This window comes from Cololabis saira, chromosome 5 (genome assembly GCF_033807715.1).
Source record: "Cololabis saira isolate AMF1-May2022 chromosome 5, fColSai1.1, whole genome shotgun sequence".
In the NCBI taxonomy this organism is placed as follows: domain Eukaryota; kingdom Metazoa; phylum Chordata; class Actinopteri; order Beloniformes; family Belonidae; genus Cololabis; species Cololabis saira.
In genome coordinates, this window is record NC_084591.1 from 37,317,376 (window position 1) to 37,341,871 (window position 24,496).

The window sequence follows — 24,496 nt, forward strand, 5'->3', positions numbered from 1 at the left end:
ACTGGTTCCCTCTTTTTTCCCCTCCCAACAAAGCCATGCCTTCTGCTGCCTGTAGGTATTCAAGCTGATCACTTTCAGTAAGGATGTCTTCATTTCCATAATGAACAAAGAATCATTCCATTATTCAGTCTATTACCACTGGCAGATACCTCCTGATGACACACAGAGATGGGTTGCAGAAAAATATAACGGGTATCTTGTTTTAATTGTTCAAATTTTCTCTCCTTTTTTTTAAGGTGACAGCACCATTACTCCAAAGTCAGCACTTATCAGCAGTATCACTGAGGATTAATGGTTTCACTTCTGCTAGTAAGAAATGTCCAGGTTTCCTGATTATCAGTGCAAGAAAAAGAATAATGGTTATTTGTCATTGTGTTAAGCAGTAGGAGAGACTAATCTAACAAAACACTCAGGTGAGAACACCATTAACCCTTGCTGGTGGGACCGAGTGGGATGCATGATGGACCGAGGGCAGCGGCAAAGCCTCCGTCTAGAATGTGTGCCTTCAGGACAGTCATGTCAACCCGACTCATAGCTGCATTATTTATAAGAAGCTACATGACTGTATATGAGACAGAAATGTGCTCAAATGAGGGTGTTGGCGATGCCATATAGCTGCGGTAGTTACTACGCTGGCGTTTTCCACATATTATTCAATTTACGGTGGTGCAGCGTTCAAAGGCTTGAGTTTGGGGGAGATGGCAGTGACTTGCAAGTCAGAGAAGGGTTTCAGCTTACGTGCAACACAATAGGAAATTTTGTTATTCAGACTCAAGGACATCACATCTAATCAACAGCGAGCATATACAGACAACATAAAACTAACAAAAGCTGGGGGGGAAAAAAAAATCCCTAAAATCCGGCAATACATGTTCAGAACACGTAAACTTGAGTTTCAGTCAGCAATCTAATGGGTAAACACCAACTAAAATGACAATAAGTGAAACATTATGATAGCAAATTAAGCTTAGAATTTACAATTAGATTGGGATTTATGGTTTGTTTGTGAAAAGAGCAATTACCACCACCAATAGCTGACACACTACCCATTTAACACATTTGTCTCATGAAGTATTTTTTTTATTTATTTTTTCTCCAGTTGTACGATCCCTGAAGCTTTTGTAGTGCTGGTGCACACTTGTTCCCGCTCCAGTAATCACCTACATTATTTTCCTTGTCTGTCACCTTTATAGTATCTATTAGCCACTCTCTACTATCTGTTTGTGGAGCATTTTCTCTTCCTTTTTCCCATGAATTTTTTATATATTGGAGGGAGAATGATTGTTCTTTGCAATGAGGCTAGCTCGTGGCCTCAGTAAGACAAATTGCTCCAGAACGTCTAAATGGCAGTCAATGATAACTCATTGTAAGGAGAGTAAGTGACTTCCAATGGAGTGGATAGGGGACAGAGAATAATGGCAGAGCACAGGTGAAAAATAGATGTTTGGCTCGGTGTAATTACTCCATTAGGGGGCTCTCTGTTAATCTACCCGAGCCACAGCCGGGGTTTTTACAGCAATGAAGAGGTGACGGGCAGAACCGGCTGCAACTGGACAGAGACTCACTAGCCCCACTACTTCCCCAGTCAAAACACACGATATGAAGTGTTTACTAATGGACAAATGTTCTCCCAGCTCTATGTGCGCTCTGCAGCATCCCACGTGCACTACTCCAGTTACAAATAAGTGTGGTGATAGATGTACTGACGAAGTTCGTGGCTGAGCTGCCATATTAATTACCTGCGGTATGGTGCGTTCAGGGTGCGTTAACCTTCTGTGTCTCGGTTGTGCGCCGGTAGACCGGTCAGCTGTTTCAGCCTGCTGAATACGAAAAAAAAATCTGGGTTAGGATGAAAACAGAAAGGGGGACAAAGAAAAACCCACCCACTAGAAAAATCAAGACCCCCGTTCTGTTGATTTCCAGACGAACATAATGCTAACAATTTTTTTTTGACCATTTGGTGTCTGTTGCTTCCGCCCGTGGCGAACTAGACAAAAGAATCCAAGGGAAAAAAAAAATAAATAAATAAAAAAAGAAGCCCAATATGGTCTTAAGAGTTTACTCCGACCATACAATCTGTTTTCTTAAGTCAACTTTTAAAGCAGCGCTAAGAGCAGTGCCCACAGCATTATCAGCCAAGCTCAGGCTGACCTTGGATTCACCTTTGTACTATTTCCCATCTGTTTAGGTTCTACCCGCAAATCCATCCCAGTTGGCTGTAGGCCCGCTTTGCATCGGACTTCTTCAGTGGAACCAGCAAACAAAACCCCGTAGGAGCAGGATTCTCCTACTTTTTAGACCATTTGCCATGAAACAAGACAAATAAGTTAGTTCAGCAGCTTTTCAAACTGACCACCTAAGAATGAAGCAGACACCCACACAGGAGTATTTTTCCGTTCTTGTGTCTTTAAAAGTAACATTTATTCAGCTACATTGTAATATTAGTCCCTATTCTTGGGGACCCGCTCATTAGAGGTTTCAAACGTAGCCTCTACTGGATACAAATAAATAAATAAAGTATAAATTGAAGCAGTGGGCAGGCGGGAGCGGTTTCTAAAACACCTCGCCCTGGTCGAGGTTTATTCTTTGCCCCAAAAAGCTGCAGGTCGTGGTCCGGGGCCGGGCAGAGGTATAGGGACGGTGAGAGGCGCACTTATCACGCAGTGATGGAAACGAGCACGGTGACCCGATTAAAGCGAGCATTTCTGGGTCACGCTCTTGTTTTTCAATGCTTAATTTGTCTATCGATAGTGACACGGTCCGTGGCTCGCACCTACCTGTAATATTATCTCGGTAAAAGTCGCCGTTCAGACGGGGGCCTTGTCACTGTAACCCGACACAACACGGTGTGTGTGTGTGTGTGTGTGTGTGTGTGTGTGTGTGTGTGTGTGTGTGTGTGTGTGCGGCCCACAGGCAGCGTGGAGGAAACGGCGGCCGGCCGGCTGACTGGCTGCCGGAGAGGCGGACTGAGAGGCGGCTCGGCGATGCGGTGCAAGTCGCGGGCTGCGGCGCCCCTCAGTGGACGTTCAGGTATCCTGAGTATCCTCTTTCTTTTATCAGCTTCCACTGCAATCTTTCAGACGCGAATGGCATTTACAAACGCGTTTGTAAGTTCATGGATGGATGGATGGATGGATATGAGCGTTGAATTATGACCTATAATAACCTGAATTATGGTTCTGCGTTAAATCGACGCAGGGCTACGGCGTATGGTACGCGGCGACGCGCACAGTACGGTGCGTGTCGCCGCTTACTCTACGCCGTAGGCTCTGCGTTGGTATAACGCGGAACCATAAATCAGCCTGTAGGAAGACAGCGGGCTGAACTTGGGTTGCACTGGCCTTTGTGCACACTGACAAACAAGTTCATAGTTTGTGTGGTCTCAGCTTTGCAGGATTTCCTTTACATCACACTCACGCCCCTTCATCTCATGCTAATCTTGTCCGAAAGAGAGAGAGAGAGAGAGAGAGAGAGAAAGAAAGAAAGAAAGAAAGAAAGAAAGAAAGAAAGAAAGAAAGAAAGAAAGAAAGAAAGAAAGAAAGAAATCTAGCTTTAATGACATGGCAGTTGTTTTGTTTTTTTTAAAAAGGAAATAAATGGCTAAGCTTACTGTTTGAAGTCATAAATGTGACAGAAGACTTCAAGAGAAAATACCCAAGACTGGCAGACTAAAGATGAGTGAGAAGCAGAAAGGAAACATGTTTTTTTTTCTTCTTCTTCCTTTTCCAGAAGGATATTCTCTGGCCAAGCTTGATTGTTGGAGATGAAGGACAAGGCTGAGAGGATGTGGGACTGTTAAATTCTTGAATCTTCTCACTGAAGCGCAACATCTTCCTATAACATTCTTCTGCGGTCCATTTATAGTGTATTAAGGACAGGAAAAATAATGAAATTTTAGACTACTGTCTTCAAGCTTGGGTATTTTTGTAACAGTACAGTAATGTACAATATACTTGTGGCATTTACATGTGAAAAACCAGATAGACATTGTGAAATATGATTGGGTTTCAAGTATTGCTGAGAATTTTTAGTCTCATATATTTAAAAATAATCCCTGCACTGCTTTTGCAGACAGCACTTCAACTGTGTACGGTGTTGATGAGACCCTGGCTGTGGATTCAAAACCCCTGTTCCCCTTTTCTATGAGAGTCTCTGCTTCATTTGATGCCCTGTCCATTATTGCCAGCATATTTGAAAAGTGCTAAGCCTTGAAATGAGTCCCATATTATTTCAGGCTGGACTGAATATTTCACGGCAGGAGGCAGAAAATGAGACCTTCCCTCAAGAGACTGCCTGCGGTGCATTCTACTCGGTGCAGCATCCGGAAGGTCTCACACTGTGCAAAAAACACTTGAACAAACAATTATATATTTATCCACCACACTTGTGAAATATTTCTTTATTTTTCATGTCTTTGGCTGTATGGGAAAATAGGAGGGGGGGGATTCAAAATTCAAGGAAACTAAGACTATGAAGTTTTTTCATAATCTCTTGCAACAATTCTGATCAACACGTACATCAGGGACGGTGGGTATTCACTGACCCACAACATAAGGTGTTTAACTATCACCAGCACAGAAGTATCATGGGGAGAGTGGAGCTCCCTTTGAGCTGTGCCCGGAGTAGTATACAACAGCATCAGACTGAAAACAGGAAGCTAACCAGATTGATTCTTGAATTGCCTTCTTGAAATCAGATCCTGTTCTTGTGAGATTAGTCTGTACTCTGGTGCACAATTTCATAAACGTGTAACAGAGTAAACCCTGGACAATTGTCTGATAACAAACCCTGTCTATGGACTGATTCTTTATTTGCAACACAGCTTGTTTAAAACGCTCGGAGGCAGATCATTCAAGGGTTCAGAAGTGGCAGGACAAGGAAAGTTCCTCAGAAAGCTCCAACCCTTCTGGAAAAAAGAAAGATCTTAAGAAACATGTAGGTGTGTTGAAGTCACCCACTCAAAGTGCCCTCTGTGGATGTATACATTATCACTGCTTGAGTCACTCTTTCAATATTCTTCTTATTTTGGGGGGAAAGCAGCAACAACAGTATATATTATAATATGGATTATACTTGAATATGATGCAGTATTCTTTTTGGAAGATAATATTCTTCATAATGACAATATGATTTTTTTTTAAATACACCTTTATGTCATACATTTTTTATCAGCCACAAAATAGCTACTTCCAAAAATGTTAAGCTGACATATAAAAACGCGATTCAATTTAATTTCAGAATGTTGAGCTAACTAGTCAATTTGCACCTAAAAGTAGATTTGCACCAGGGAAAAAAGTCAAACAACAAAGCTTTGCTTAATCATTGAAACTTCAGCTGGCAGTGACCTTTTGCGAAGGATCCATATCTCTGTTGCTGGAAGAAATGATGTGGATGGCAAGCAGTTGTGTCCTTTGTGTTTTGTGAAGATATTGAGTGTTTGAAGTGTTAACCCTGACGCTACGCCTTTGGGGCAAGCAGGCGAAGGAAACATGTCACACAATAGGATGGGACTTGGATCTTTGCTTCGCCTTCTCTGACCTCTGACCACGACTGGTTTTAAGGGTCGCCACAACCCCGGATCCTTAGGGGTGGTGTCTGCCTTGATCATGTCATCACTATGTTTAGAAATAGCAGTATTACTTTATCAAATAATTACACCTTTGAATGCAATATATGTAGGCAAATTCAAATTATTTTCTTCTATTTCTCTTATAAAAAAATAAAGAGTAGTTGTATGAATAAATGAATGAATAAATCCGTTTTGATGGCGTGGTTAAATCTAATTTAAACTAATCTTTGCCAATAAACATTTACAAATACTGTAAAAGTGCAAAATTCCAATTTGCGTCGTCATTTTGAAGCATCTTTGTTCAGCCTGCTTTTATCCGCATGCTGACTTCAAAAGGCTTGGCCATCTATTTGGTATTTGCTGTCATGGAAATGACCTTTGTTAATGAATCTTTGAATTTTGGTTGACAATGTTTTTGTGTGATCTCTCCATGTTATATGCCTCCAGTAGCTTCGCTGACATAATCCACTGAGGCCACACATAAAACAGTGTGCCATCTGCACCTGGAGCATGACTATCAGCTCTGCCCCCTCCCTTCCACCCCCCACACTGCTTATGCTTGAGCTTTCTCCTGCCTCTGTGCAGCCTGACCCTGCTCTCCCCGTTCCAGGCTACAGAAGCCAAACCAAAGGCATCTTTCAAGGGGGAATGTCTGCTCAAATCAAGTCATAGGCCTCTTTAGAACCGGTTCAGAGATCATAGCAAGTCGAAGTCAGGGAAGAGGATGACCCTCTCCTTGAGGCTTGATCGGATCTTGGCCCAGTCAAACCCAGCAGGGCTCAGTCTCTGGACAGCTTCGTCTCTGCAGGCTTTGACTCTGTGATAGCACGAATGAAAGAGGGCACCAAGAGAGCAGCAGTTCTGATGTGTCAAGCTCAATGTCCTGGCAGCCTCGTAGAGCAAAGTGGGCAAAGCAAAGGACACAGCCAGCAGGCACGGGTCCAGAATAAGACCCCTATATTGTGTGACATGTCATCTAATGACTGTCCTTTTGTTTTAGATCTTTGCCTCAAAGATAAGTTGAGACCAGTGACAAAGGTCACAAAAGACATAACAACACAACAAAGCATGCTCTTTAAAGGCACAAATAAACGCAATATTTAATAAGTTGAAATTACAGTATACAGTAACTACAATACCCCCATTAGTTAAGAATGTGGCTACTGTTTCTTGTTAGTACCCATTAGCATCTGTTGATTTATTACAAATCTCTTGCATGTATGTACAGTAAGTAGCTTTTATCTGTTCATTTTTGACATAAGGACTGGTGTTCAGTGTTACTTTCTTACATTAAAAATGTATTTTTTCATGTATCTTTTCATGTAAGATGTGAAAATCTAAATCCAAATGTCCATTTTCAATGGCAATGAAAAATTATTAGTATTATTTGTATTTGACTTAGATAACGATTAAAAAAAAAAGAAAAAGGGCTTATTTTTCATAGTTTTAATTTCAAGCTGATCCAAAATATGAAATGGAAAAACTGGCCCGCAGGGACAAATTTGATTTTAATATTTAATTAGCCGGGTTTACGTGACCTGGAAATTGTTCTGCGTGTGAAAGTGCGGGTAATGTAGTGACACCGTGGCAGCGCTGGAACCACACACCAATTTGATTATGGTGTCACAGGCTGAAATTTCCTTCTGTGCAGTGCTCAGAACTGAGCCCTGCGGTCAAGTGAGCTTCATGTGGGAAAGTTCGCTCATGGCAGCCGCCAAACATGCGATATGTAAACAAGAAAATAAGGCTCATGTCATTTTTTTTTTTTTCATGACACGCCATCATAAAGATGATGATGAAATTAAAGGACTAAGCATGCTGCTGTGCTTCATCTCTGTTGCTGAATAGATGTTCAGATGTGACAGAAAACTGGATTATTGTTGTCAATGATGCTGACTAGGACCAAAGAAATCTTCATGGAAAATTACGGCGGAATTATGGAAACATTGAAGAATTTTATTAATTTTAAGTTAATTAAGTTTAAGTGAAGGTTAGAATGTACATTAGTGCAGCTTTGGTGTCCATTTATAGCAGAAAACACCAGACAGGGCGAGTCATCTGGTTTCTTAGAACAACACATACTGTAAGTACCCATGGCTGATGGATCAGGGAGGCATCGATGGATGGATGGAGATGGATAAAGCTAACATTAATGTTACAGTAACTTCCGGGTCACGTAAACCCAACCAATTGAATATTCAAATCAAATTTGGCCTTTTTTTTGCATTTTTTCGAAGAGTGAACGTGAACGTGCCACTTTCATTTTTTGGTAACTGATTCAAAGACAAATCCCCAAATAACCACCAATCACTTATTTGAAATGTTTTTGTTTTCACTTGAAAATGGAAAGAATGAATGTTCCACAGATTCATCTGGAGAGTTATGCTTGTTTCAAGTCATAACAACAATGCCAGATTTCAGAAAACCTTTGCATTCTTCTCGCCGTAAACATGACAACATAATGGGATGGAGAGAGCCGGTTGTATCTTGTTGACACACAGGATTATTCCTCCTGGGTTTTCTGACCCTTCTCTGCTTGACTTGGGCTCGCCCAGCGCGCACCTCCACAGATCTCAGCACTCATTAAATGTATGTATTTACTTAGAGCCTGTCGCCTCTTTGCATAATGACGTGCGGGTTCCCAGGCTGGCCCAGTGTGTTTCAAGTAATCGGTGAGGGGACAACTTGGAAGTTGACCTTGCACAAAAAGCCCCGTGATCTCATTCTTCGCTTCAGTTGAAGGCAGCTGATTGTCTGTGTTACAGTGTTGTTCCTGTAAGAAAAGAGCCCTGTATGGTCTGCATGTCCCTGCAGGCTACTTCTTCCACTCCCATCACTTTCTCTTTTCACCAGTATGGGATGGCAGAAAAAAATGGCTCAGTTTAAAATGCTTTGATATGGAGATCTAGGTTCATTTCCCCCCCCCAAAAGGGAGTAATTTGCCAACAGTGACTATAATCCAGTTAAACTCTAAAAGAAGCCGTCCATTTTAAATTTCTGCATCATTATGGTGAAAAACAGAAAATGTGAAAGAGCCTGATGCATTTCTTTGTTAGCATTGTACAGTGTTGATAACCGCACTTCCTTCTGTCAGCTAGTAATTTCCCACAAGGGAACAGAAGTAACATGATACCATCCAGATGTAACTTTATCTCGGACTTACTTTTGACCATTGAACTTTTCAGCAGAGGTCACAGAGGCTCCCTCTATGCGTTGAGGCCACATGGCTCTGTCAGCTCAAATGGATTTTAATGATAACATTAAAAAGCCTTGAGCTTTGGCTTTGTCCTTCGTAGCTTCACTGGGCAGAACTGTCTGTACGAGCACAAAGCACATGCGGGACAAAAGTTCGTAACAGTTTCTGAGTATTCCCAAGCAAGAAATGTACTTTGTGTTTGTGTAACGTCGACACAGCTGCCAAAGCCTTCATGAAAAGTGGCTAGGATAAGACTTTTATGGAGAGCTCTTCAAGTGTCCATCACCATGCTTGTACTATTTTATCCATGGCTTTATGTGACTAAAAGCATTTATTAAACTGACACCCAACAGTAACTTTGATACTGTGCTTGTCAGTCTCGGGCATCGCCGAGATGTTGTATTTGACTCGGGGTGACGAAGGTTAATATTGGCTAGTGCTCAAAATTTAAACGATGACAGGATGGGTTCATTGATGAATGGCTGATAGTTGACCCCATATTTCATCTTGTCCACTAAAGCTTCCTTGGACAAGGTTTGTCAGAAGAGGTTTGCAGCTTAATCCTCACTTGTCTTCATCTTTGCTGTGTCTCCACAGCTGATGACTCAGCTTTTACTTTTTGACCCATCATCAGGCCTGATTAGAATTATATCCACTCTACAGAGCTCAAAAGCCCAAGGCTTTCATTTCAGGACATATCTAATTGCCTGTGCGTTTACATTGCTTGAAAACAAACAAACAGCAACAATATATCTGTTTACATCTATGTTTATGTTGAAGTCCACATACCGTGTTGGTGAATAAGTAAGAAATTCGTATTGCAAGAAGCGACCTGTAAAAGACAAGCTGAAAGAAGAACAAGAGGCATATAAGATTATTTTCTTTTCTTTCAATGTCACTGCTTGGGCTAGTTAGTTAGAAATTCGATTTTTGGTTAATTAAGGGATTGTGACTCTCTCCTAGTGCCTCTCCCTGCAAGAGGGGAAAAGAAGAGATCAGTGGGAGTTTGGCTAACTTAACAACCACAACCATGCTGTATACAGTAGGCATATACAGCCAGGCTTTTAACACTTTCCCTGACTTTCCTGGGAGAGGTGAGAGGCGGAAGGTAAAAGATGGAGTTTGTGTGCGTTTATGTTTGTAGTATGCCGCATAAAATTTCCTGGATGACTGTTTATTTATCACATTAACCATAACTGGGCTTACCAACTTGATGTGAGAAAGCAGAATGAAGACAATACAAATGAAGTGCTGATTATGGTCTTAGTTTAAGTCTTCATTGGAGTTTTTCTAAAGATTTCCTGATTCCAGTCCCATCAGAATTTGGTTAGGATTAGGCATTAAGTCTTCCATGGTTAGGCTTAGGGTAATAAGTCAGGGCAGAGCCGTCTGGGAGATTTGCGAGGCCCTGTGCGAAATGGCCGGGGGGAGCCCTGATGAAATTTTTGGGTTTTTCGGGTCGGATCGTGTGTCTATATGCGCAATTTTAACTCTCCAATTAGCAAAATACTGGATACCTTCCCCTGCCTCATCATTATCTCTTGCCTCGACGCGGGGCCCCACGGCTGCTTGAGACCCAGTCGGATTGGTGATTTTTGTAACAAATTTATCAAACGAGCCTTTCAGAGAGGCATTAAACTCTTCCATTTTCTTTCGTTTTTTTCTTTTGTCATTCCCTGACGGAAATTTCCTGAATCTGTCTCGTTCTCTCGACATTGTGTGACAGTTTGTTCCAACTCCACCCGTCTGGATCAGAGCACCTTGTGTCTGTGCTTGGTCTGACGCAGTTGTATTGAACAACAGACACGCACATCATTATACATATATTTATTGATATGCACAGACTAGTACACATTTAGGTCTGTAATGGAACGTGACTGTTGATATTTATAAGGGAAAAAAGGAAGAAAAAAAAAAAAAAAAACGGCCCATAGCGCGAGGCCCCGTGCGGTCGCACGGTTCGCACACCCCTTGCAGCGGCCCTGAGTCAGGGAAAGTGTTAAAAGCCCAGCCTTCATGACAAACCCACAGAAAAAAGAAAGCCATTTGCTTTTTACCCTGAATGTAAACTTGTGAACTCTTAGTTTGAGCCTTTAGAAAGATTTTACAATTTTGGGACCATCAAAATTGGTTAGGGTTAAAGTAAAAAAGTCAGGGCATGTGTAAAGAACCTGGTCTTAATTATATTCCCCCAGAGACAGTTGTAGAAAGGCAAATTGTTCTATGCCTTAAAACTAGTGTTTTTGTCTGGAGGATCCAGGTTCAAGCCCCTGGATTGTAACCAAGGTCAACCACCTTGGGCCTCCGAGCAAGGCCCTTAACCCTTACTGCTCCCCGGGCGCCGTGCAAATGGCAGAACACTGCTCCTAGGTTTACTAGAAATGGGTTAAATGCAGAGAATAAATTTCCCCATTGTGGGATTACTGAGGGAATATTTTTTTTTTTTTAAGCTAGTACATGATCCAACATTTGGTTAGGTTTAGGCATTAGACACCAAACCTTTGTCGGTATAGCTGCAAAACGTCACGGTTTTGGCCTCAAATACCTCATTCATAAAATCACCTATTCAAATAATCAGTATATGGTTGTTTTAAAATGTTTTTACATCATTTTTGAATGACCAAACCTTCACAAAATCCCCCTTTTCATCAAGCATGTTTTAAAACAAGATGTTGAATGACCTAATCAGTCTGTATGGATTTAATGTTATTTTCTTCAAATATAAATGTTATATCTGTCTTGAAAACAAAATGAATGAAAAAAGGCAGGTGGTATATGGCGGAAAATAAGGAGAAGATGAAAATCAAAAGCCTACTAAGTTTATTTGTTGTAATGTCTTTGGCCTTAGTAATGACCGATAGAGAAAGACACTTTAAGGCTGCAATGCGCGTGCTATTTCTGCATTGTCAAATACTATATTGCTTGATGGTTTAAAAACATTACCCTCATCCGTCATGGATGCCCCATGACATGCTTTGCTTGAATCCCAACGTCTAGCTGGTGGGTTCTGCTCTTTCAGAATTTCAGCTGGAGGGTACAGCGGTTAAACCTTGTCGTGATGAGGGCAGCATATCAGTCGGAAGTGCTTCAAGTCACTGCATAGCTTGACATTAGTTAGATCAACCATAGTTCAGAAGTCATCGGGTCAAAGAACAAATGGAGAAATATGTGGTCTAATATGAAAAGGTCAGATCAGTCAATCCTACACTGATTTCAGTGTGGTATGTAAAAGAAAAGTTTCTTCTTGTAATCCAAGTGATTAAAACAATGTGACTCAAAATTATAGCAGCGATATGTACAGAAATAACTGATACATATTTATGATGTTTGTATTGTTTCCATTGATTAAGTCAAATTAACCTGAAAATAGCTGTGATAGCGATGCTTAGTATTTAAAATATGGATTGTGTTATTTACATTTTCTTCACAGAAAAATAATTGATGTCACTAAATAATATTTGATTCCTAAATATGAGTTCATGATACCTCTGTGAAGAACTAGTGTCAATGGTGAATCTTGTCGCCTCACACTCAAGAACACCTGAGATATGCTCACCCAGACGGGATGAATAAAAAAATAATAGTTAAAATGATGTTGGTTTGAGATCTTTTTTACCATGTTTCTTGTTTTGGACATTATTTCTGTAGGCGATCTTAATTCACTTATTATTATTCATTCATGCACTGATATCTATAATCTCAAGCAAAGCATTATTATTATCCCAGTTTTCCCTTGTTCCTTCTCACAGGTTTACTGGAATAGGCAGGATGCCCCTGTTAGGTTTCCCTCCTGCCGAGACTGGGTCCTCTGCACCGTACATCCATTAACCACCATTACTAGGCAGGGCCATTTCATGGTCAAGGAGCAGTTTAGTGTTAGCTCTCCCTGGGGCCATAAGATCAGCCAAAGTGAATTCTAGCCCTGTTCCACTACAAGTGCTATGTTTTACATCAAACCTTTTTTATGGTTATTTTTCGCTTAACACTTCCCTGGTATGCACTTTGACTTTACAAGTGTGACATAGTGTACCTCCGCTATAGAAAATGATCAATACCGGTTAAGCCTGCAGTGAACTGTGAATTTAACAAACAATTTAAAAACAAAAACCAAAATGTAAGAGATATATTTAATGCATTTTCATGGTTCCAACCATTAAATCATGTTGTGCATGGGTTGATAGCCATAACAGGTTCACAAAATGTACTCTAATTGAATCCTAACTCTGAATAAAACCTAATCTCATCTTGACGTAGCCAAATATATCAGCTGTTCTGACTGCACCCCATAATCATTTCATTTTTTCTTCAGAGAGAAAAGAAAAGATCACAAATTTAGCTTGTTCGACCAGTTAAAACATCTTGCACTGCTCAGATGCTGGGATGGAAATAATACGTTCCTACAAAGTGTGTCATGTGGAACTTGTTCCGGTTGAAGCGGTGAACAAACAAACACGTGCTTTCCACAGAGCAACAAAAGTTAGAAGATCAACATCTTCATCAAAACATGTCAGTTTTCCAGATAAAGAGTTGCTACGGTGTTATTTCAGACAGAAGGGAATTTTGAAAATGGAAATAAATACTGAGAGTAACAACTGATACCATGGAAAAGCACTCATTAAATGGAACTCCTAGCAAAACAGCATTTTTAAATTCCCATGACTTTTTTTTTATCAATTCTTTATCTCATCTACTGTACATCAGTTGTACATCAAGTTCAGCTTTGTTTCAGCTATTTGGTAATGTCCCATGTCTTTGCAAACGAAAGTGATACCTTTAAGTTACAATACACGCATTAACTTTGCACTATCACATGATCTATTGCCAGACAGTTTTAAAATATTTATTCAGCAGCAGTTCATTAAGTCCGAACATCAGTTGGTTATTTTGACTGTCAGAGGGTGTAAGGGTTTAGGTTTCTTATGGCTAATTTAAAATGGCAACAAACAGCATTTGAGGACATCAAAATGACATCACAGCCAGGTTATTGTTGGTTCTTTGTCTCTAAAACAACTATCCTAAATTAGAAAAAAAGGGGATTATATGGAAAAAGAATATAATACAATCTTGTTATACACATTCTACTGTGGTACAGATAAAAATAAGCAGTGTTTCTCTTGGAGTCAAAAGAAACAATTAACACAAAAAAGAATTAGCACATTTCCATAAAAAGCTTTTGTAAATTTCCAATTCAATCACATACAGAGACCAGTTGTAAATGAGGTAGCGGATACCAATAAAGATGCACCTCAAGTTATTCAAAACATTTAATGTTAACATGTGATTGTATTTATGATTTGGTACAAAGGCAGAGGCATCTATGAAAGTATTTCCTCAATATTTGAGGAGGTAAAATGGGCCCTCCCAATCTCAACTTTGTCGATAAAAACGTGACAAAAAATCTCTCCTACATAGCATGATGTCGTTCCCAAAGTCAAACAATCTGCGTAAATCTGTGTAAAAGAAAGAAATCCCATGAGCCTAAGCTGGTCGCCTGTGAACTCAGATATGGCACTGCATCAAATGCCGTTATTAATCAATAGTTAATATGGGCAAGGGCTTACTTTTTAACCACAATATGGCACTACATTCACAAATGCCAATTAAATGTTTACTGCACAAAAAAGTTACCACCTAAGGGCTTGGAGGTATTTGGAGTGATCCATCACACAGGGGAAACGGATATTATGGACAGAATAATCAGTGTGTGTGTGTGTGTGTGTGTGTGTGTGTGTGTGTGTGTGTGTGTGTGTGTGTGTGTGTGTGTGTGTGTGTGTGTGTGCGTGCGTGCGTGCGTGCGTGCGTGCGTGCGTGCGTGCGTGCGTGCGTGCGTGCGTGCGTGCGTGCGTGCGTGCGTGCGTGCGTGCGTGCGTGCGTGCGTGCGTGCGTGCGTGCGTGCGTGCGTGCGTGCGTGCGTGCGTGCGTGCGTGCGTGCGTGCGTGTTTTAATCAATGATCACTTTAACAAGTAGAAAAGCCAGGCTCTGTGATGGTACAGGGTTGCTGGTGATAGTAATGTACACTTCATTGATGGCAGCATTAACGTAGGAAAGTACATAGGCTACATATTTTAGGTTTACATAACGCTTTTGTAAAAACAAATTTTTCCAGGAAATCAATACATTTTAAGAAGTCCCCTGATCAGTCCCCAACAGAAAAGGTCCTGGGAATTTTTTTGGAACGGTAAATCCGATAACCCCCCCTTTGTGTTGCTCACTTTAAGACATGTCTGCATGAGCAATGGAGCGAGTTAACCAATCACTGGGTATCCTAAGTGCCAGAATCAATTTTGGAAGTGTTGTGATAAGGGATGAGAGCAACACAAAGTATTGGAAGCTAAATTAAATATCTGAGCGAATTAGTCTCCAAAGTAATAAAAATACAAAGCACATGTGAAAATGACTGCAGTTTTATTCATTTCTTGGTTAATTTATTTTTAACTTTCGAAACTGTGCCAAATTTTTCTGACATCAGGTTGTAAATAGTAAAACATGTGTGATTGTGCTCGGCCTTGATCAACAGTCATAATTGTCTACAATTTGTGTCTTGAGTTGGAGTTTTGACCCAAAAGCCATCAAGGTTGGGTTTCAGAAATCATTTTTGCAGTGTAGGTGACAAAAACCTCTGGTGCCTCCAGAACCATGTAGTTCTGACAGTGACTTCTGTACAAATTTAAACAAGGTCATTTAAAAAAAATTTTTTTACACATTCGGACTGAAGAGATTTTCATACGCTGTATTACTGTTACAATAAATGTAACATATGTTTTGCTTCCTTTCTGTTGTACCAAAAGTGATGAACCTTCATCGGAGCATCTTCGTGGCAGATTGAACAACACTTGATTACTTCAACTTTCTTTTATGAAACTGATATTTGTTCAAGTGGAGTTTTTAGTTGTTCACACCCCACCCCCAACCTTATTCTGGACTGGGTACAAGCTGAAGGAGGCTTACTGTTGTGTCTATTATCAGTGGAACCCAAGGCTGTTCCATTCGGTCTTGCAGATTGATTTCACAAAGCCCTCACTCAATAAAAATTAATGTCTTTAAGTGGGTGTTTTAAAAAAAGGCTACCGGTCAAAGGATCATGGTTATTGAATTTCAGTACTATTAAAACATTCACCAGTGAAACATGTACACACATAACTAAAGGGAAAGAAAAAGGGACATCTTAGTTGTGTGTAAGTGGGTCCGAGGACATTTTGTCGGGGCAACCAGGCTTTTGCTTGGTCTTAAAAATTAGACCTGATGCGCTTGGCCAAGACTTTGACACAAGGTGACCATTGCATCAAAGAATCACACTACAGAAAACACACGTCACCTCACCCCTCTCTTCCTCAGTAGCTACTCTATCAGCAAAAAACTCTGAAGCTACCATCTGCACACAGAGGAACATTCAAGAGACATTTTTTATCCTTGTATGGGTGGGGGCCCTATAGCCAAACATTTCTGACTTCTTCTGTGTTTTGACCCCAGACATAACCATGGGAGATCTGCTATAAAGCATAATACAACAGCATCCGGATTTAAAGAGTAGGAATAATAATTAAATAATAATTTGGCTCCAAAAGTTTTCAATAAAAGAGTTGTGAGTCCTGTAAATAAAACCTGGCTTTGAGTCACGTGAGAGGGTCATTCTGTTTAATTTGCTGCAGTTCAAGGGCCTGTACCGGTACAAACATGTATGGTACTCATCTTTTTCAAACAGCTAAAATATTATTATTATAAGGAGATGCACACACTTAAAAACAATGTTACGACACCCAGCTAGTTTTACATTACATTTACCCCTCTGAATGGTTCGTTCCAATTATTCCGTTTGGTCTTTGACCTATTAGAAGTACAGTATGTGTTCTTAAGGCCCTGACACACCAAGCCGATAATCGGCCGTCGTTGAGCATCGGTGCGCGTCTGTCGGCATAGTTTCCCCGGTGTGTCCCGCACGTCGCCACAGGTCGGCCTCCCGTCGGGACCTTTTCAGCCGAATCGGCGTCGGGCCGTCGGTCACCAGCTCACTCTGTGATTGGCTGTTCCCAGAATTTCCCAGAATGCTTTTCGTCGTCATTTGCGGACTGAATCAAAAAAAGCATGGCGGACATTTCTTATGAATAAAATCAATATTTTGAGTTAGTTTCTGCATAAAAATGCGTTTTGATTACATTTGTAGCGGGAATAAATATTTTACTTTCATAATATTCACTCAGTGAATGTATATAATCACTTGCTTGTCTTTTTCAAACCGCGCCAGAACAAAGGCTGATTTATGGTTCTGCGTTACACCAACGCAAAGCCTACAGCGATGGTTACACGGCGACGCGCGCAATACGCCGTACCCTACACCATAGGCTCTGCGTCGATTTAACGCAGAACCATAAACCAGCTCCCGAGCTGGCAGGCAGAAATCCCGAAATTTTTGGAGCAAATTTCTTAACAGGCGTAGCTACAACTGTTAGATTTAATCTATTAAACCAACATTTATCTTGCTAAATGATTTATTTCAGCCAGCCAGCCATTTATTTTAATTCTCCACAGAGCTGCAGGTGGTTGTGCCGTCTGTTTTGTATTGCACTTGTGTTTTCTCAATAAAGCTTTGAAAAAAAAAAAGCGCTGTCCCCCTCCTTGAGCCCCTGAATACAGACTACCGCTGCCTGCTGGTATGGAGGGGAATTACCTCTCATGCATGCGCAGAACGTACGTGCTAGTCAGGCCGTCGGTTGTCGTCTTTTCAGTGTGTTCAAAGAGCCCGACCCAGCCCGACACAGGCGACGTGAGCCGACACGAGCCGACACAGCAGTCGGCCGGAAGCAGGGGAAGTCGGGTTGGTGTGTCAGAGCCTTTAGATGCTTTCAGACATCTCCCCTACCTACAGTAGCTCGCCGTCAATCCCACCTCCACCCTGGCTTCCACCCGTGGGCTCCGATTCAAGGTGGGGTTAGTCCTATACCCCTGCATGTGCGTGTAAGCCTGATGAACAATGCTTGAGCAGAGCCTAAATGCCAAAGTAAAGGATGTATGCCAAGTTCAAAACTTTACTGCATGAGTTGTCTGATTTAAATATTTTTGTGAAACCTTTAGTGAGGGAATTAGTCATTTATGTGACTTAAGACTTGGAACACACATTTGTAATTCCTTAGAAACGTAGTCATCAAAGTTGACATCAAACTAGTGCATATAGTTTGTTTTCAGGTGGCATCAGTCACGCCCAATTATAATATCAAGTGTACAGAAACATTTCTTTTTTAATAAATGTAGAGCATTGGAACATAGCATGCAGCTGTTTTGAGCAAGCCCTGTTTAAAAGAGCTGTGCAAGGACTGTTGCAGCCATCTGGTTATTAACTGTCAATGTCTAGTCATCTAAAATATGAATATCAAGCCTGCTCTTTATACCGATACTCATATTTTGGGTAGTAGGGGCAACATGGCCAGCTTAAAAAAAAAAGAATCAACTTATGTCCTTGATCATTGAGATTAAATGTATCTATGTAGAAGTTCATACAAATACTTTTTTTTCTTCTGCTGCAAAACAAACCTTCTGATTGACATTGATGGCACCGGGTGATTCTTTCCATAAAAGTGAGAGGCACCACCCACTGTCACGTTGAACACCAGCTCAATAGTCCACCGAGCACTGACAGTCACCACAGCTGTACATTTTACGCTAACTGACGCCCAATAATTAGCTATTCTTTTGAGCAATTAAAAAAAAAGAGACTTAAGACAACTGTGCTGATAAACATTCACACTGCTGCACTTTGCGTATTTACAGAAATTCCAGCTGACTTTTTCTTTACTTTTTTTCTTTTTCTTTTCAACTGGATCAATTGTGGATCTTTTTTGTATTAATTTGTGTCAGTGTTTCTCTTGTCAGCGGGAAGTTGACAAGAGGAGCCATGTACTTGTCATGCAGTAGGGATCCGAACATGCTGGTTCTGCCTCATGCTGCTGGTGGATGACACTCAGAGAGAGTTCAGGCTCGCTCAATAGGAAGTTTCCTCTCAGCTGAACTAGGCAGCTGTTTATTTCTCAAAACTTGACTGTTTGACATATGTTGGATGCATGCTTTGGAAATTCACTACAATAACAAATTAGTTTTCCCAGAACTCCATTAGAAATAGTGTTTTTGTGAATTATGCATGTTTTTAAGCACAGAGAGAGATTATTACTGTCACTTAGAACTCCGTTGTCATCATGTAGAATTACTGTACATTTTCGCCTTTCATTGTAATTTACTAAATTATATGATGCCAGGGTTTTGCTGGAGGGAAAGGCTGTATGTGTTGAGCACTCTAACCTCGAGGCAAACATAGCAGAATGAATCAGCAGGCCTCAGGACAAACCTTTATGTCACCAGAGATGGAGAGCCTGGCCAACTGTGTTGACTGATTGTTAGCATTAGTGGCTGTGAGTGTGATTAATATGTCTGGCCCTTACACAGCACCCAGAAAAAAAAAGAGAGGTGTAGCTTAAAACTGAAAAGGGGTGGCCACATTGCATGATTTTAAAGAAGATAATGCATAACCTGAGCGCGACAGGCTGTAGATGGCAGGATGGATGGCTTTCAGAGACCAGGTGCCATTGCATTTATGCGTCCACCCTATGTCAGAGTGAGGATGTGCTGGTCTAATGAGCTTGTTGTGTGGGATTTTGAGAGTGCTGCTGAGATGCTGTTAGGACACATTCCAGTTTGGTAAATATGACACTGCCATGATTGCTGATTTTTGATGGTAATTTTCTTCTTCTACATTTGAAAACAGCCCCTCAGCTTGCGTACCTTCGCTTGTTTACTTGGGCCTCTTGCACTTCCTTTGCCTCTTCTCACTGGGACTGCACCACTCACCGGTCATTTGGGCTCTGATTTGGGAAGATTAGGTGTCTGTGCTGATAAGTCAAACATTACATCACAGGGTTTCTCCCATGATATAAAATGGTGTCACAATGCTCTGGTGCTGCTGCCGCAAGCATGTGCGCACGTGTTGCCTGACTGCCAACATGAAGTCCTCCTCATTTTGAGGGTTATTGCATTAGCAAGAAAGATCTATACTGTTAGATGTGAATGTTCCGATGGCATGGACATAGTTAGAAAATGTGTTTGTATTAAAATAAGCAAATACAACACATCCTCAACGATCGGTTTCAGCAGTAATAGTGTGTGAAAGTTTGGGTGCCTTTTCTAACGACAAGACACATAGAATTTTATAAAATTGGTGGTTCCCATAAATACTGTGGCCCTTCAAACAATCTGGTAATGATCAGTAATCATGGGGTTCCCCCAGCAGTTAAATGAGGATCTGAAATTGTTTCGACTGATGCCTTTGAAGCAATTAAAGCGATAAAGTACACCAAAGTGCTTCTAGCGTGCAACATCAATTCTCAATAATGTCATTCAGACACAACATACAGCCCTGATGCACACTGTCTAGATCAAAAAGTCTGGCTTGAGAAAGCTTACCAGCGACACCTTCAGAAGAATGCAAAATGATATAGCTGTAAGAAGGTGTGGTTGCTGACATGTTGACAGTAGGGGTGTAACGACACACTAATCTCACGGTACGGTACGATACACGATATTGAGGTCACGATAACGATACGATTCGATATTATAGCAGTATTTTTTTTAACAACCTTGAATGAGGAACATATGACTGGAAAAAATTGTCTTTTATTTGAAAGACACAAAATACAAAACAATACTGTGCGTTTGCCCTATTGTTACAGTTTGTAATGCTTTATAACTATTTACGTTTTAAAGAGAAAGCCAGGCCAACCATTTTCCACAAACTGAACTAAAAGTAAATGTCAGGTTTGCATTATGCATCTTCAGTTTCATACAAGTACAAATATTTTGCCACAAACTGAAAGTTTCTCTCATGTATGATTTGACTTTTTTCTTTCTAATTTAACACCTAAAATTAAATAAATAAATAAAAGTAAATAAATACGTACAATTTTACATCATAAAAAAGATCGATTCATGCTCACCTTAGAAGTGAAAGAGGAGATTTATTTTTGTTAAGAAGTTTATTTTGGTAATTCAGGGTTCATTATTTTATAAATATATTCTTTATATTCTGATGTAAATCAGGGACTATAATGACACTAGTCAGTTTATCTGTAGTTGTTAATATGTTTTAGATTGGGCGGAGTGATACAGCACTAGGTGCTGTGTTGATGCTCTAAAATCCTACACTGTTGAGCGGACATTAAAGTACACTGGAGCTCAGCAGAAGTTGTCCCCATGTTTATCCTACTCGCGACCCGAAAAAGGTTTAATTTAATAAGGTAAGGCTTAACTCTACACCAGCCTTACATAAGTAAAAGTTCAGAGCTCAAAACGGGACCACAAAACGGGAGTAGTTTCTTCTGAGCACGATATATCGTGGCACGATATATTGTTACACCCCTAGTTGACAGGCAGGGAAAAAAAGGAACATAATTTGATAAAAAAAACGCACGCATTACCAATTGTTCAGCATGCAGGCTGAACTATTCTACCTCGGGATTGTGTGGTGTTGACAGCAAAGGAATAAAAGCAAAGGAAAGACTTAATGTCTCAAAATGTCAATAAATGTTTAATCTCCAAAGACTCTTGCTTGCAGCAGGGCAATGCAAAAGCTAACAGGCTTTGTTGAATAATGTGAAGTCAACATGTCTGAATAACAGCAAACTTGGATTATTAGGGCCCGAGCACTGACAGTGCGAAGGCCCTATTGTATTTGTAGGATTTTTTATTTTTTTTCCCCGATGAAATGAGGGCCCTTTTGCCCCCCTAAACGTGCCCCAAAAGTCACCAAATTTTGCACACAAGCCAGGCCTGACGAAAAATGTGATATTTAATGGTTTGCATTAATGGGCGTGGCCTAGTGGCTCAACAGCGCCCCCTAGAAAACTTTGTGCCTCAATCCCCACAATACGGTTTGACGTTCATGCACGAAAATCGGTACACACCTGTATCATGTCGCAACTTAAAGAAAAGTCTCTTGGCGTCATGGCCGAAATCGAACAGGAAGTCGACCATTTTGAATTAATCGTGTAATTTTGGCGCAATTTATGCCATTTCTTCGGCAGTTAATCCGGCCTGAACTGTAACGTGCATCCAGGTGTGTTATACATCAAAATGTGCGTCTCTGACAGTAATAAACAGTACCTTGCGCGACAAAAACTCATAATTTAGCCACTATAACAAAGAATAATATATAAATAATAATAATTTCATAATCCGTGTATATATCACGACCACAGATCCCATTGACTTCGCATAGTACTATATCCGTGGTGCTCCCATTAAAACCTCAATAAAACACTGCTAAAACAGCGTTCAAAACATGCTGTTACAAACTGACAGTAACAAACAGTACCTTGCGCGACAAAAATTATAACAAAGAATAATATATAACTAATAATAATGTAATATTCCGTGTGTATATCACGACAACAGATCCCATTGACTTTGCATGGTACAATATCCGTGGTGCTCACACGGAATTATACCACTTTCCGTGTTGGTACCACGGAAAATAGTGGTGAGAGGTCATAGGCATTTCACAGATTTTTGTGAGATCAGGTTGTACTCATCAGTAAAGCCCACAGCTCACGTATCAGGACCAAAAGGAGCTTGTCAGAGCATCTCTGTGGCCCACATTTATTGCTCATTTCTGCAGCTTGGGGATCTTTTTGTGTTTTAAAATGTAACTGCTGTGAAAAAGAGACACATTTTATCCACCACTTTTTTTTTGAGACGCAATCTTGCTCATCATTCATTACCAAACTTGCCTGACAACTGGAGCTTGCAGCAAATGCTCATTTGTTCTCAGCTGATTGAAGTGGACACAAACACTGTTTACAGGTAGTAGCAACAAGTCTCACCACTCCAGTTAACAGATTTTACCAGCTATTGTGGACAATTATGCCTGAAATGACTGGGATAGGAAGACAAGAACAACACATTGGGCATGCTCTAATGGATAGAAAACTTCAGCTCTTTTAGCCACACCAAGAAGGCTCCGGTTAAGTTCAAAAGCACTAGTTCTGTATAAGGGCTGTTTTTGGTGGTACATCTCTCTCCCCCGGAAAGAAATGTAGCCCCTGGTGGATAGGGAACGGGTTCCCAGAGAAGGTTCCTGCATTGAAACTGCTCTATAAGAAATCTAACTACCCCTTTATTCAGCAGTAGAAATGTCAAAGTTAGTTTTTCATCTTCTTTTTACACGTGTGAAGGCCATACGGAGGCCAAGCCATTAACCATTCTGCTCTCTCAACATCTGTAGGAAGGTTCATCTGTGCACCAGAGATCCATGGCTTGGGCATTCCCTCTGTGCCTCCGTGGAAAAAAAGGCCTGCCAGAATGAGGAATGACGGGTAAGGCCCTGATTATTAGGATTAATCGTCTCTTAGCCGTGTGGTGGAGCAGAGGTGCCAGGGTAAAGCAAGGTGGAAATAATGAGGGCCAGCCAACACCCGTCATGCTTTCTTTACAAGCGTCTTTCACAAAACATTTCCTATGAGGCACTTCACGCTATCAACACTATTTAGATTGGAGATAAGCAGGAAGTCATAACAAAATGTGAAATGCTCTTGAATAGAAGATATTTGGTCTGTCAACTGCGCTGACAAACTGTTGGCTTGTTTTGCATACTGGTACCGCGCAGCGTGTGAAAACACACCTGTCTGGTTGGAGAGTGTTTCACAAAAGTTGTTTCGATTTCATGCTGGCCTCTAGAACCTCAGATACTGAAGTGGGATTTAGGTTAAAAGTTATAACTCAATAAAAATGAATAAATGAGTGCAGAGCCCTCCCGGGGTTGGCAGAGGGTGAGCAATGCCCAGGACTGACTTAGGTAGGAGCACTGGGTGATAAAACAGGAACAAAATAGGGAAAAAATAAATAAATAAAAAAAAATGAATAAATCAAAAATGAAAATGTTAAAAATAAATACTAGTTTACACATCTTCTTGCACCATCTGGGCAATAACCCTAGTGAAATACTTTTGAGGGGAAAAAAAAGAAAAGCTGCATTATTTTTAGAATAACAGTTTAAACAGATCCATCTAATCAGCCGGCTGACGTATTTCCTGTTTACTCTGAAACACACGGGGATCTGAAATTGTTTCTCGTTCTCAAAGTGAACAAGAGCACATTTCCAGGAAAGTTACAAATAGCTGTCTTTCCAGCTCCCAACCCCCAAAAGGAAAAAAAAAAAAACAAACAACTAAACAGCTGTCACTTCATGGCATATTCATTCATCATTATTTGATATTAAGTGAGGAATCGCCCCTGAAAACCTCTGTTACCTTTGTGTTCTATACAGAAGTGTGCCACAGATAACAGATGAGGCTGAACTTGATGTAAAATCCTTTTTTTTTCATACTGGGCACAGTTAATGGCAGCAAACTTCTTCACATTTAGGGATGCGTCAACTCGTCCCGGGGATTAACCTTTCCGTTTTACACTTGCCTCTGACTATATGCATGCAATGCTGCACAAAACTAGATAAGCCCCCCCCAATAACTTTCCTAAACTTCTGCATTCATGATGGAAATACTGTCAGCTGGATGTCATTAATTTTGGACGTGATTAAAACGTGCATTTATGAGTCTTGTCAAGTGGCAGTTTTAAGCTGGCACTGGTCTGAGTACACTTTTTGTGCAACCTTGTAGAGCTTTTGTTATTTGATCCATCTTAATTTTCTTTTTTTTTAAATAATATTACGTTCTGTTTCTCAGCAGCAAATATAAAA